The sequence below is a fragment of the Phasianus colchicus genome, chromosome 5 (genome assembly GCF_987193195.1).
Source record: "Phasianus colchicus chromosome 5, bPhaCol1.hap1.1, whole genome shotgun sequence".
NCBI lineage: Eukaryota > Metazoa > Chordata > Aves > Galliformes > Phasianidae > Phasianus > Phasianus colchicus.
Window position 1 is genome coordinate 18,099,299 of NC_143440.1, and position 14,848 is coordinate 18,114,146.

Below are 14,848 nucleotides of genomic sequence, written 5' to 3' on the forward strand. Positions count from 1 at the left end.
TTCTTTCTAAGGACATGTTAGCATCATCTGTAGGTACTTATGCTTAACTTCTAAGGTGAATAATTCCTTGGAACTAAGTCAGGATGTTGGGCACCCTGGTTTCCATTCTCATTTTAGTCTTTGATGCGTCTGCAAACTGGATTTTCCTTCCTTGTTGTCCCTGAGAGGGTCAGTGCAATATATGTTCTCATAGCACTTCACAGAACTGTTTGAGTTGGAAGGGACCTTTGAAGGCCTTCTGGTCCAACTTCCCTGCAATGAGCAGGGACACCTATACTAGATCAGGTGCTCAGTGTCCCATCCAACCTGACCTCAAATGCCTCCATGGATGGGGCATCCAGCACCTCTCTGAACAACCTGCTGGTGCCTTATCATAAAAAACTGTTTCTTTATATCCAACCTAAATCTCTTATCTTTTAGTTTGCCTTATCCTATCACTGCTAAAGTGTCTGTCCCTTTCTTTCCTCAGCTGGGGCAGATCTCACACAAAATATGTCCATAACATTACTTTGAAACAGGCTATGTTTTTTAAGAACAGGGCAAAATCAATTCTGGGTCAAGCTAAAGTCATCTTAAGTTTGCTACTGTCTCTGGCAATTGCTTTGGCGGAGCATGTAGGAAACAAAGTAAGCAGCAGGTGACCTTGCCTTGTTAATCAGGGACAGATTTTTGCTAGTTGCCCAGGGAGGCTTTAATCAGCAGCGCCTTGGCTGATTGGAGATTCCTCAGGTGTTTTTTATTCCTCACCTGCTATGAATTTGTACTATTTAAAGACTTAAGGGTGATAGGAGAGAGAAGAGGGAATTCAAATGTTCTGTTTCAGTAGAAGCATGGAAACAAGAATCAGTTTCAATAGCATGCTTATGTATGAAGGAATTTCAGAAGCTGCAGATGGGGCAGCCAGTGTAACCAGTAACTGGGCAGAAGCTGCAGATGAAAGAAGAAATACCCTCTTGGATTTCAAGGAATTATGTGAGTAGAGTACACGAGGCTTGCTTTCTTGACCTCTCTATATTGCACTGGTGGGGACTATCAATTAGTAAACTATGAAATGTAAAGTAAAAGTATCTTAAATCTTGTTTTCACCTGTCTGCGTACCACAGGCAGTAGCGTCTGTGAGTAGTGTCACCGTGACTTCTACTATTGCTAAATGTTCTTTTAGTTGGATGAAGTCATTTCAGCTTTCCATCTGTCTTGGCTTTTTATTGAAAAGGAAATAAATATAGGTGTCTGCATGTGCTGTTTATGTAGGCGTGTTGATGACTTCTGCTTTCCCTAGAGTTTTCTTTAAATAACGCCTTCCGCCCGAGGGGAGATCAAATGGTTTGGACTTAATCTGCAGTCTTTTAAATGTTTGGAGACATTTATTATGTGAACTTTGAGTAGAAATAATTTCGAGTGGGGGAGGGCAGAGACTTGGTTTCAGTTTCAGCTCTAAGCACTGTGTGGAACGTTTCCAAATGACCTTGATAACCTAGAGGAAATAGCCAAAATTGTGGGTGGAAAATGTAATAAGACAAACTATTACAGTTTTAAAAAAATATATGGCATGGGAGAGTAAGTGGTATTAGAGGACAAATCTTAGAGGTATCTGAAAGATTAAATGAAAAGTACTTTGCTGTAACTTGCTTTGGAATTCCAGTCTTGGAATGGTGTTCCAGTGTTGGACCCCACATTTTAAAATAATGAAGTTAGGGAGGCATTTGTTACAGGATAGTAACAGAGGTCATAAGGGATTTGGGAACCATGTTGGGAAGACTTTGAAGGAGGTGATTAGAAATGGGCAGATGTATTTGCTGTTTAAAAAGCTATGATAATTTGAGAGGGGTGATCTGTTTCTGTTGTGTGATCTCTTTGCGCTGATGGTAGGACAAATCATAGCTCAGATTTTGTTAGAAAGAGTTTCTGGATGTGAGGAGCTGCTGCAGGCATGGAATCTGGGAGGTCACAGATTCCCTTTGCCTGAGGCCCTCTTAGGAAAGCTTCTTAGGAGGCCCTCTCCTCCAGCTTTGTCTGTATGTTTGTGAACCTGCCCCTGATGGTGATGCATCTGCTGGTCCCTGAGATCCCGTCCCACCCACCTCTCTCTGATTTCACTGGAAAGAATTCCCATGGCTGTAACAAACTCAGCTTTTGTTGTTATAGCGTGTGCTGTTGGATCTAGCTAATGGCTTGCAAATGTGTACAGTAAAGAAGATTTTTACAGGAAGGGATATTGAAAAATATCCACCCTCAGCCTCCTTTAGTCAAGCAGGAAGGTGAAATTTAGTTGTATGTGCTACGTCTCTGATAATCAGCCTGATTTCCCCTAGGTGCCTCTCTGCATCTTCATTGCAGATGCAGTTTTCCCTTTTATCTTGTTTCTACATATCCCACCTCTTTGGGCAAGAGGAGTAATGTGCTGCCCTTCTACCAGTCTGTTTTTGCTCATTGGTAAGACAAGCACAGAAGGCATATCTTTCTTGTGGTGGGAATGCTTAATTTGGGCACTCTGCTCTACTTGTGACCAGCTGTCATCTCATGCACTTTGTGGCACGTTTAGCTCATCTGTCATACTTGGTTTGAATGAGTTGAATTCTCTGGGGAGACTTTATTGCTCTCTATAACTACCTGAAGGAGGTTGTAGTGAGCTGGGAATCGGCCTCTTCTCTTGTGCAACTGGTGATAGGACTAGAGGGAATGGCTTCAAGCTACACTAGGGGAGATTCAGGCTGGACATTAGGAAATACTACTTCTCTGAAAGAGTGGTCAGGCACTGGAATGGGCTGCCCAGGGAGGTGGTGGAGTCACTGAGATGTGGATTCCAGAAGTCACCTGGAGGTGTTCAAGGAACGTTTGGATTTTGTGTTGAGGGACATGGCTTATTGAGAACTACTGGTCATAGGTGGATGGTTGGACTGGATGATCTTGTAGGTCTTCTCTCCAACCTTGGTGATTCTGTGATTACTGGGGGTGATGTTTTGTGTGATTGTTAGGGTGAAGCAGCTAGAAAATGTTCTAACAAGCAAAGCTGTGTTGTTGGGGAGTTATACCAATTTTAATTAATACGATGATTCACTGTATCCAAGGTGACTGAAGATTGAGAGCTTTTCAATGAGAATTGAGCACTCTAGTTGGCAGAAGAGGTGATGGTTCAGAGGGTAGTACAGCTAGGATGTGATTGGACTCCATGATCTTTGAGGTCTTTTCCAACCTGAGTGATTCTATGATTCTATGACACTAGTGTGCTCAGCATCAGTAGTCTGTAGAATGTGTTTCTGAACCGTGTGCATCATCCACGGTTACCATTGCTTTCTTGAAAGATAAAATATGAAGATAAATATATCATGGTGTATTTAAATAACAGAGCTGGTAATGGGAAATCTGTTGCTAGGGCAGGAAAAAACACCAAATCTTCAGACTTTGTTAATCACAAGCCTCGCATTTCATGCTATGCTCAAACCTTTTCTATGTTCATAGAACTACTGCTTTCACAGTATGAGAGAAAATGAGAGAAAATGTTCAACCTCGAGGCTAAGGTGGCACTCTGCAAACAGTAGGTGCATAGTGATGGGTGCAGCTGGGGGAGCCACCTGTAGTTATCACCTGGAAAGCATGTGAGAACAATTTCATGACTGCACGTAGAACAAAGTCACAAGCATGTATGTTCTTAAAAAGTGTCACAGTGGACTAAAATTATTGTTGCTCAGTAGGGAAAACCATAGTGGTGATATCTGTATTTTATATTTGTTTTCCAAAGGTAGCAGAATGGTTTTTTGCCAAGAATTACCCATGTTATTTACTAAATAAACCTAAGCGTCTGTTCAGTTTTTTATTTCTATTTATGTAGCTTATTTGCAATTCTTTTCGTATCCACTCCTACACTTTTCCAGAGTAATATTTTGTTGAACTTCAGACTGTAAGTTGAAGATGATTGCAGCTTGTAACAGCCTTGGTCATCTTTTTTCCATTAGGCCAGTGGAGCAGGTGTTGTCTTTGTTCTGCAAGGATACTTTCATGGCCCTCATCACTGCATTATTTGAGTGCCTCTCGAGTACTTTACTGAAAACATCCTGTTGGAATTGGAAAATATGACTATCCTTATTTTACAGATGATCAGCTGAGATATTTGGTGATCTGCCCATAGCTGAGCTTGAAATCCGTGGGAGAGTTCGGAATAAAACCTGGAGTTCCTGCTTGCTGCTCTCACTAACAGATAATACAGCCTTTCTTCCTTTGCAACAGCTGTGAACTTCAGGTGTAGATGATGATGATGTTTCCAGTCAGTTGGTTTGCAGTTTTGCTACTGCCTATTCTTGTATTTAACTTCTGCTTATGTTGTTCTAAAACTGCAGAAGAATCTAGGAATCTCTCAACTTCTAACTTCATTTCCCATGTTACCAAAAAAAGGAGGGCTATTACTGCTCTGCTACCTGACTTACAAATATTGAGTAGAAACAACCTGATGCTGACCCATGTTTTGGAATTTTAGTAAGCATAACTAAACTGGAAGATTTATAGTATCCCAGGTGCTACTGTATGTGTGCAAAAGGACAGTGAACAAACAGGATGACCATCCAGAGCAACTTCTATTTGACAGCTCCTGCTCTCCCTGCTGTCAGACCTGGCGCTCTCTCCAGGAATTCTTTGTTTTTCCTTAGTGTTGTCTCTTCATACTGCTTGTGTTTTGCTCTTTGAGTTGAAAATGAACGGTCCACCTCCTCAGAGCTGGTGAGTGCCTGCAGCAGCATACTGAATTTTGAAAACTGTGTCCAATTGTCCTGCGTCATTTTACAAAGGATCATCAGCCTTTAAGAGGATGGAAAGTGATATAAAAATAGAGCACGATTTTAACACCAAAGTCTATTGTATAATAAGGATGAGTGTCTGTAACGTGAAATACAATCTCTAATGTGACTGCGGGTTGCTGAGCTGGATGCAGAGTCAAATAAGGATTGTGTTACATAGGCAGTCAGATGAGGTAAGCATATAAGCCTGTTGTAGTCTTAAGGTTAGGACTGTTGTGCAGGATTCTGACTAAATTCAGAATGGGTTCTACTTGCATCCAGAACAGAATTATAGCTTTGTGTGTGATGTATGACTGTAATGCTGTAGCATTGAACTGAGTAGTGATAGTACAGCAGTGGTCTCATACAGTGAGCATCTTACTGAGATGAGCTGGGAAGCCAGTCTAAGCTGTATTACTTTATGATGTTATGTCTCCTTCTTGCATTTAGGAATGAACTGTTTCCACACACAGTGAGCTGAGCTGTTGCCAGTATTCTTTTTATTAAGTAATGACCTTAAAAGGTAAAGCTTAGGTCTTTAATGTCGCTTTCCTTACCTATTTAATGCTAGTGAGAAAAATCTTACGTTTCACCAAAACTACGAGTGTTTAGTTTCCAGCATCCTGGGTAATTGGTAGCTTGTCTGAAAAGACTTGGGCAATTACTCACTGTAGAAAAATGACTCTAAAGAACTTCTCTGTGTAACCAAAGGTAAAGGTGTTGAATCCGGACAATAAAACTTAGATCAAAGTAGCCAGTGGGAAAGGCTGTGAGAGGAGCAGATTGTGCTTTAAGCTCCACCATGTTATGCAGGGTGTTACCTCTCTCCTCCTCTAATCAAATTTCACAAAGAAAGTAAAGCTATTCTTTCCTGTTGTAATTCTATCGTAGCCCTCTGCTAGATCAGCAGGAAAGCACCTGCCCTTCTTGCTTCAGATTTGGTAGATAGAACCCAGTTATTTTGATAGCAGTTAGTTAATCCATAACCAAAGTGTGCCCACAGCAACACCTGCCATGCAGGTGAGCTTTCAGTCTTGTTAATGTATAAATATAAGATTTCTGTATTAAACTCACACGCTTGCACGCCCAATAGTGATCATCATAAGTAGGAGAATTTAATAAAATGAGGTCATAAATGTCTAATGTGCTTTTTGTTGGGCTATAAAATTGCCCACATGTTGTAATTGAGGTCTGAAGTGAACTTGCTTGCTGGGGCCTCTTTAGGGTAGATTACAAAGACCAACAGAGCACATGCAAGATGTTTTTCATGCTGTTTTTTCTTCCTTTTGGTTCTCTAGCCTTTCCTTCTTAACCATCTAGGATTGGTGCCCATTGTAATATCTACTGCCATCAAACTCAGTGCTTTAAAATTAGGCATGTGTTTGAAACGTCTGCATGACTGAGACCCTCCGCTGTGACTATTAAGCTTTTTGTCTCTGATGTTTTCCAAAGTCCTTTATTCTCTTCTGGCCTTCTGAATGATCCTGGTACAGTTCTCTAGAGTTCTGTAAAGCAGGCTTCTGTACTTTCTAATATTACAGATATTGGAAAGTGAAGTGTGGGTTGATGGTTTGATTTCAGGTGTAATGTGTTCTAAAACTGACTTATGTATAGGTGGCCACTGAAATTTGTGCATGGAGGATCTTTTATTTGGTCCTGCCTCAAAGGTTCATGCATGTGATGTCTTACTTTGTGCAGAATAGAGTGTTACCTGGCATAGCAGAAGACACTCGTGAACAGACATTCAAGAAGGACGCATCTGATCTGCTGAAAGAAAGAGCTGAATTTAATCCTATGTAGATAAGATGATGGTTCAGATGTGTAAAAGTGTATGGAAGAATCCCACTGAGACAAAGGGAATTCTGTTCTTTTTAAAAAGGAATTAAATAAGCTTTGTTTCAGCTTTGCTATGTTGCAGCTATGTTTCCTGTGGCCACCAGCAGGTTGGTGTGCTAAAGGACCAGTTTTGCAGAACAAAGTCTTAATGGAATGTTTGCAAGGACTGCCCCGTACTTGAGACTGTTAAGTGATGTTATAGTGTCCCATGGCCTTTGCTGCCACCATTTGTTTTGATGGCCTTTGGTGATGGCCTCACAGTTTCATTGCAAGTCTGTTGTGAATACCTCCCTGTAGAAGGGGTACTTTGAATATTATATTATTAGATCTTGTTGTCTGTCTTGCACCTTGTGATGCTGTTCACCCTCAAGAGTATGTAAAACACCACCATCTGAATTTGGAAATACCTTACTGCAGAGGAGGGCTTACCATGGGGGTTAGTTGGGCTGGAGCCCTCTGATTAACACAGTCTGCTTTGCTATATCAAAGTCATTTTTACAAAGTTATGGTCACAATACTGCGCAGTGCTTCTGTGAGTATGTAACTGATTAATTGCATCTAAGCAGGTTGACTGTAACTTAAAAATGAATACTGCTGTGGAAGACTGTGATAGAGCAGACTCAGTGCCCTAGAAGCACTTTCAGAATACATTTGAAAAATCAATACAAGTGCTGTTTGTTAATATACAAATAAATAAATACCAAATGTAGACTTATTTGAGCTCATTTAAAATATAACCCTGTTACTTGTGAGGATGCCATGTTACAGAAAGCCATATAAGACAGTAGGTGTTGCGGTTACATATCTCTCTTAAAATAGAATGCAAACTAACAAAAGCATGTGAAAATGAGTCTGTGCCTGTGCTTAGGTTCAGTTTTCCACTGTGCTTTGTTCATATGAACATTTACAATGAACAGGAATTAAGCCCACTGTATTCTTTCAATTCTTGTTTTTGTTTCAGGGTGTGATTGAGAGTATAGGAACAAATAGAAAAATGATATTGCATTAGATCAATTTAGATTTTAAAAAGTAATACACAAAAGCAGCTTAGGCAGTATTGCAGTTGTTGTTGTTGAAGTTCCACTTAGTTGTTTATTGCTTGTGTGCTGTTATTTAGAAGAATTATATAGGGAAATTGATGCATCAACAGTCAAGTTATGTGACTCATCACAAAAGGTGCTGGAGGAAGAGTCTTCTCTTTAAACTTTTTGGGGCTTGCAGTATCTCATACAGTCAAAATGGATAGGAAGAAGACAAAGACCACTTTGCAGAGGGGAGCTGTGACAAAAGAACTTGCCCTGTCTCTGCAGGCATCCAACGCCAGGTAGGATGGGGCCCCAGGCATCCTGATTATCTTAGCAGGTTGGTAATCCTGCCTGTGGCAGGGAGATTGGAACTGGATAATGCGGGGTACCTTCCAATCCAAACCCTTCTATGATTCTGTGACTTCAGGCACAAGAAGTGATCTCAGAAGCGGAGAATGCCAGTCTCACTTTTGATGCTTTGTTACCTTTAGCAGACCATTCTCTTCAGTAAATTTGACTTGAAGATGTAACTTTGGTACTTGGGAAACTTTCTGTAAGGGTCTTCTCATTATGTGTTTTGGTTGTCTCAGCCCGGGTACCATGTTCCGTGTCATCTGTTGATATCACTGAGGAAAGAAATTAACCGAATCATAGAATAGCCCTACTTGGAAGGGACTTGTGAAGATCGTGGAGTCCAACTTGATGGATGTGCAGGACTCATCTTCAGAGCTTCTCAGTCACAAACTAGTGCTTTGTGGGAGGTCAGGAGTCTTAAGGTGCTATAAACTCCCTTTAAGACGCCTTCTTGCAGAGGCAGCCAGGTAGCCAGCTGCTGGTGTGCATGGAACGTGACAAGATTTCTTTCTTTGTTATTTCTCTAGCTGTGGCTTTTGCCAGCAGAGGGAGTTGAAGACCCCGTGGTAGACTGAGTCTGTGCAGGTTGGGCTGTAGGCTCAGTGCCTCCGGGTGCTCTCAATGAAACGTTCTCAGCGTAGTTAATTACTGGAGCCTGCATCAGAAGTCTGAAACGAATAAGGGGTCGCTTGCTTGTTTTTAATGGAAAAATGCAGGAAGATATGTTTCGAGGCAATGAATTATCAGTGCTGAACATCTATTTGTACCAAAGCATACATAATGAGAAAGTGAAACTTCTTACCAGTTGGTAAATCTGGTGTCACATCTGAATAAAATATAGGGAAATTGCACAGACTGCAAATGAGTCTCAAAATGATCTCTGATGTTTGAGAAACTCAGAGTAGCACTGGACACAATTTTTTTTTTTTAAATCTTCCTCAAATTTTAACACAGTGATCAGTTTTTCCTGTAAATATTTCTAGGGAAAGAATCTTTCTTTTGGTTTTTAGTGTGTGTGCTGCAACTTCTTGTGTTTTGCTGATAGGGATGTCCTGCTATCTGTTGTGTGACAAAGTCAGAGAATTGATGTATGTGAAAATAAATCAAGGACTGTTGGACTTCCTTTAAACCTGTAGTGTGGTTCCTCTGGTTTTTGTCAACAGGCCCTCAGTTGAGCATCCACGCATTGGTCAGTCAGGGTCTTTTATAGCATCTGAAGCTGATAACTGAAAATATGATCTATGTTTTAAAGTAAGGTATAAATAGGTCTTGTAAATTTTAAATTCTCCTTAATTGAGCAGCTACCCATGCTACTGTCCCAGCTGTGTGGACAAATCCTTCAGAACTGAGCAGCTTGTTCTTTTAATGTGTAAATATGTATCAACAACTGTTTCTTTGCTAGTTCATTGAATTTCTTTGAACCAGCATTTTGCGACTGTGTTTCCCTTTTGAGAAAATCCAGAGTGCTTAAAGCTTTGAAGGCTTCTCTTAAAGGTAACTGTGGGTGGGATGGATCTTCGAGATACAAGTAATGGTGTTTCCCTTTCTCCCTTAAACCTGATGGGCTACCACTTGTGCTTATATACCCTTGCAAACTTAATTTAGATTTAGTAGTGAGGTCTAAGACAAGTTGTGCTTTGTAAAGAAATCAAAGAAAGAAACTGAACGGTGCCTGAGTGGAAACAGTGAGGGAATCAGAATGTCTGGCATTGACATAATACTGCGAAATCAATGCTTTGATCAACTATAAAGCATAACAGCTGTGTGAAAGGTTTGCTGTGGTTAGCTGGCATTATCTCTTGTGCAAAGCCAAGTACATTGTAAACCAGTAAAAATTAACTGCCAGAGCACAATGATGTTTTTGTGACTGGGAATTCAGATAAAATTATGCTTCTGTTGGCAGAATGATAAAAAGAGCTGGGGCCATTTGCATACAGGTGAAGAGGGGCGGCGATGTCCCATGTTTTGCAGAGTGCAGGGCACCACAGGTATGCAAGGCATTCAGCTGCAAGGGCTGTCTTTAATTAAACTTTATTTTCACCTGGTTAGTTATGGAGTGGGAGGAAATAGGCAGTACTGTGCTGAGTCATTGGGTGGCAGCAGAGCATTTACCACCTCCCATGGCATCCCAATAGAAGAAAGGACTGCAGCTCTGCTTGATTTTGATGTAGGTGTCTGAAAGCAAGGCTTGCACTCTGAAAGCAGTATCTTAGCATGCTATCTATGGTGAGAGCCCTCGCTCTTCAAGACAGATTTCCCTCCAAAAGTTTTAACATGTGAGTGTCTGCATGTATAATGTACACAAATGTAGATGTGCGTGCAAGAGCTGTCTCTGTGGGCTGTGCAGGTTTCAGCTCTGTGGCAGTGAGGAGCTTTAATGCTACCACTGCCAGTTCCCAAATTAAATCCCTCACAGTTCAAGCTTCTTCTGAAGATGTGTAGCGTGGTGGTCTGGTGATTGAAGCCATGTCATAGTTCTAAATTATTTTTCTGCTGGAAGTAGTGGTGTGAACGTGGCCACCATTAGCTAGTTAGCCAAAACTGCCTGCGTTTTTATTAGTTGTGGCTCTTTGTAAGAAAGGTGTAAGAGGCAGGACAATTAGTGTTTATCATTAGTGTTTATCAGTGGCTGTGAGCAACCTGGTCCAGGAGTTGTCCCTGCCTATAGCAGTGAGGTTGGAATTATATGATCTTAGAGGTCCTTTCCAACCCAGACCATTCCATTAATTCAAGGAAGGAGTTAATCTCTCTGTACTTATTCTACAATTTAAACATGTTTTTTGTTTTAACTCAAATGTTGTGGACAGTGCTTGAAGGACTTCGAAAATACTGTCTTCTTTTGGAATGGGCTATATTCTTTGTGTATTGTTTCATTTCATTTAAGAGAGAACTTATTTTCATTTGTTTTGTGTTGGTTCTGTACACCTCATGATGTAGTTCGCGCCAGATAATGTGCTGCAGCCTCAAGGAGGATGGATGAAGTGAATTTACTTCAGCTAATAAGAGAAAATGGCAGGGAAGAAGTAATCCACTTATTAACTGGTGGATCCACAAAACCCTGCCCTTTGAATTTACCTAAACACGGTGCAAGAGTCTCCTCATGCAGAGTTTCACTATTTATTTCTGTGCTCTGTGGTTACCTTCAGCAGAATGTTATGATGCAGAGCAGAAATAATAGGAATTATAGTACTGAGGGTGAAGTAGGCAAACTCATGATACCTTTTTGCCATTAGCATGTGTGCTAGGAGTGTGGTCATCAGTGAGAACTGTTGGTAGAAATAATGCAGAGATTTTTATCTGTAGAGATACAGTTTGGAGCCACGTTGGGATTGTGTGAGCCTATGATCATTAAGTGAATTGGTTGGTAGGAAATAAAAAGACTGATGAGAATTCTGTTGGCTTTTGTCTGCAGTACACATAGCAGGTATTTTCCATTTTCTTTTGTACAGGAGAGAGGGACTAACACTGGTAGAAGTTATAAAGCTTTTTGGAATCTGTTATAAACATTACAGCACTGATGCTTTGTGTCCTTTGAAGTCTGTGCGTTGCTTCTTTTTGAGGAATTGACTCTCTACATCTCAACTTTGCAACCCTCCAGTTAATTAATAGTGTTTTGTTTTTTTAACAAATTACCTCTGGCTTTCATTTTCTCTCCATTCAGGGATTTGTCAACCTGACTGCAGAAAAAACACAGTGTCTATTGTACTATGCTTATTTTACATGTTGACAATAGGAAACCTCTCTTTTTCCCACAAATTTGCAGTGACGTTCTCATCTTCTCTAGGGGTTACTTCAAGAGGATAACCGCCATTTCCTTCCAGTTTAAGCTTCCCCTGTGTCAGGGATATTTGATCATTTCCAGTAAATGGAAAAATGAAGTTTGCAGGCTGTGAATTGCATGTGTGCCTCTGCAGGCTGTTGTGAGGGATGCTATCTTATGGCAAATTTCAAAGAGTTGAAACCATTGTGTTTAATAAAATAGCACGAGGATCTGTAAAATAGGATCTTCCTGGTGTCTGAAGTTCCTACAGCTTTAGTGGCTGCAACAAAAAGTCAGATCTGCTAGCAGCTCTAGGAGAAATTCCTGGAGGTTCCCTTGCATCTGCCTTGGATTCAACGCAATTGCATCTAAAGCCCACAGGTTTCAAGGAATAATGGTGGGCTCAGTGACTAGTTTGCTTTAACAAAAGATCAGTTTAGCTAGAAAGCTTTGGACTGTAATTAGGAAAGTCTTTACACAGTTCTTTGAGTAAAGAGGGAAGAGGTTACTGTTTTGAAGAATGTCAACCTAATGCATCAAAGTAGTAATGCGTTTTGGGGGCACTATGAGATGAAGTTGGCCATTAGGAAAAATTTCTTCTTGGAAAGAGTGGTTGTGCTTTGGGGACAAGCTACCTAGTGAGGTGATGGAGTCACTGTGCCTGGAGGTGCTCCACAACTGTGGAGATGTGGTATGAATGAACCTGGTCAGTGGACATGGGGTTGGTTTGGTGATTGGACAGGATGATGTTGAAAGTCTTTTCTGCTCTTAATGGTTCTATGAAGTGCAGTTATATCGAATACAGAACTGTTGTCTCTGTTTTGGAAGCAAAGTAATATACTTGTGACCATCTGAGCATCTGGTGGTTTGAGGTACCTTGGTGTTCCAGTATGTGTACTGTCCTCATGGTGGGAGTGATTCCCCAGGAAAACTGAAATGTAAAAATGGTAGAGTAGTTCACTTGGAACTACTAAACAGGGCACTAAACAGGAGCTATAGTGTTGGCAAGTGGTGATACAGATACCTCAGCTACTTACCACGTGCAGGCGGTAATCCACATATCTGCCTAGTCTATCCACTAATACTGTGAGTTCTGCTGAAATACTATCTAGGATATCTCAGATAAATTCTGATCATTGAAGCTTTGAGAAGTGCCTACACAGCTCTTTCTCCAGCACATTGAATGTTCTTGTTGAAGTCCAGACGCATTAGCCTCAGTTAGTGGTAAATTAGGTTCTTGAGATGGGCCAATGACAAATCGGGTTTTTATGCCTCTTTTCCAGCGTACCGCAGACCTTTGGAATTTCATGTGGTCTTCTATAAAAGGAAATTAATGATTATGTATTATTCATAAAATAATGTTTCCATCATTTTGTCCGTTTCCTCTCCATAAATTCACCAGCAGAGGGCTGAAGGATTTACCACCTACTTAATTTAGTTTAGATTCATGGATACGCTGCTTAAACTTCCTTCTTGAAAGAAAATGTTCCTGCCAGGTTTGACCATAGATGTAAAATACTCTGTGCTGTCTGAGTGCATGACATATGCTGCATACTGTACTAAGCTGGGAGGCACACCCTCTCCGTGGCTTAGTAATGTTCACGACGAAAACTTCAGGTGTCACTTTCCAAGCATTTTGAAACGTTATTGTTTTATTTCAGAGCTGCCTTTCTGTAATGTGCAGTTTTAAGCTATTTAGATCTGCCTGGTCTGCATGAGGGAGATGGTTAGATAAGGTGACTGTAATGGTCAGTCTCAATCTGAAACTGATGCATCTTTCTACAGCTTTTTACAGCAGCCTTGGCTGAGAGTTTAGTGCGTGCTCAGGAAAGTGCTCCCACTCTCCTTGTAGCATGCCCTACTGAGTTGGGTTAAAAGCAGGACTACATGTTCAGAGAACATAGCCAAAGGTGGAAACTTGAGCTTCATGGGAAAGAAAACAGATCATTTTGGCATCCTGGAATGGGCTAGTTCCTGCAATAACCCAACACATTTTTCCCAAATAGAAGACTTGGAATCTGAGTTCCTTTGCTCTTAAAAGTGGTAGAAATTCATTCACTGCCCTGCTGAATTTGTGGTTAAGTTGCTTTTGAGCTGTTCTGCAGGAAAATGAAAGTTATTTCTTGATTCTAAGTCCACTGAAGAGTCTGAAAGATTTCCACTGGTTTTGGTGGCCTTTGGTCAGACATGTGATGTATTATGAAAATAGCAGAGAATGTCACTGTGGTTTTTTTGACCCTAAAAGCAGATTGGCAACATACCTAGAACCGAACTTTTCATATTTTCCAAGTGCTTTGCTGTTAAGAAAATTAAGTAGAACGTTGCTATAAAATTTTCAGTTAATAATATTTAGATGAACATGCTCCGAGACCATTTTGATGGTTTTTAGAGTGTCTTCTTGAGTCTTATGGGTTCTTCTGTAACCAAATGTGATCTTTTAGACCATTTTTGCCAATGGAATGTTTTCCTAATTGTATCCAGGCGGCTCAGTGTAGAGAAGGAGTGACTGTGAGCAGGAATAAATCACTGCTAAGTACCCTGAAAAGATAAATGAGCAAGACTTGAACAAAAACAAACTCACCACTGTGCCCTACTATTTCCAAGGTACCTACAGTGTGATTGCATTTTGCATTATAAGCTTTGTTTGAAATAGCTGTTTTTTCAAAAGAATTAGCAGCTTAGATTCCATCGCGTTTTGCATGTTTGTTACGTGCTTTCTAGGAGTTTCTTTTGTAAAGATGGATAAATATTGGCTAATATCACTCTAGAAAGTATTTCGAAGACTTGAACGGTTATGTATATGCATGTATGAACATGTTAATAGCAGACTTCTGTTCATGTGAGCTTTGCTAGTAGTTGCTTGAGCATATCACAGAATCACAGAATGACCTGGGTTGGAGGGGACCTCAAGGATCATGTAGTTCCAACCCCCCTGCCTAGCAGGGCCACCAAACATACACCTTTACTAGATCAGGTTGCCCAGAGCCTCGTCCAACCTGGTCTTGAACACCTCCAAGGACGGGGCATCCACAACATCCCTGGGCAGCCTGTTCCAGGACCTAACCACCCTCCTAGTAAAAAACTTCCCCCTAACATCCAACCTAAAT

At 40.8% G+C, this 14,848-nt stretch overlaps 1 protein-coding gene across 1 annotated transcript in view; it reads left to right on the top strand.

Moving 5' to 3' along the window:
- The first annotated feature begins 28 nt into the window (after positions 1–28).
- Positions 29–14,848, top strand: part of SMIM38 (small integral membrane protein 38) — a 42,634-nt gene continuing 27,814 nt past the window's right edge. Inside the window, exon 1 of the mRNA XM_031593224.2 lies at positions 29–972. The gene's annotated coding sequence lies outside the window, so the exon portion shown is untranslated. The remainder of the gene's footprint in view (positions 973–14,848) is intronic.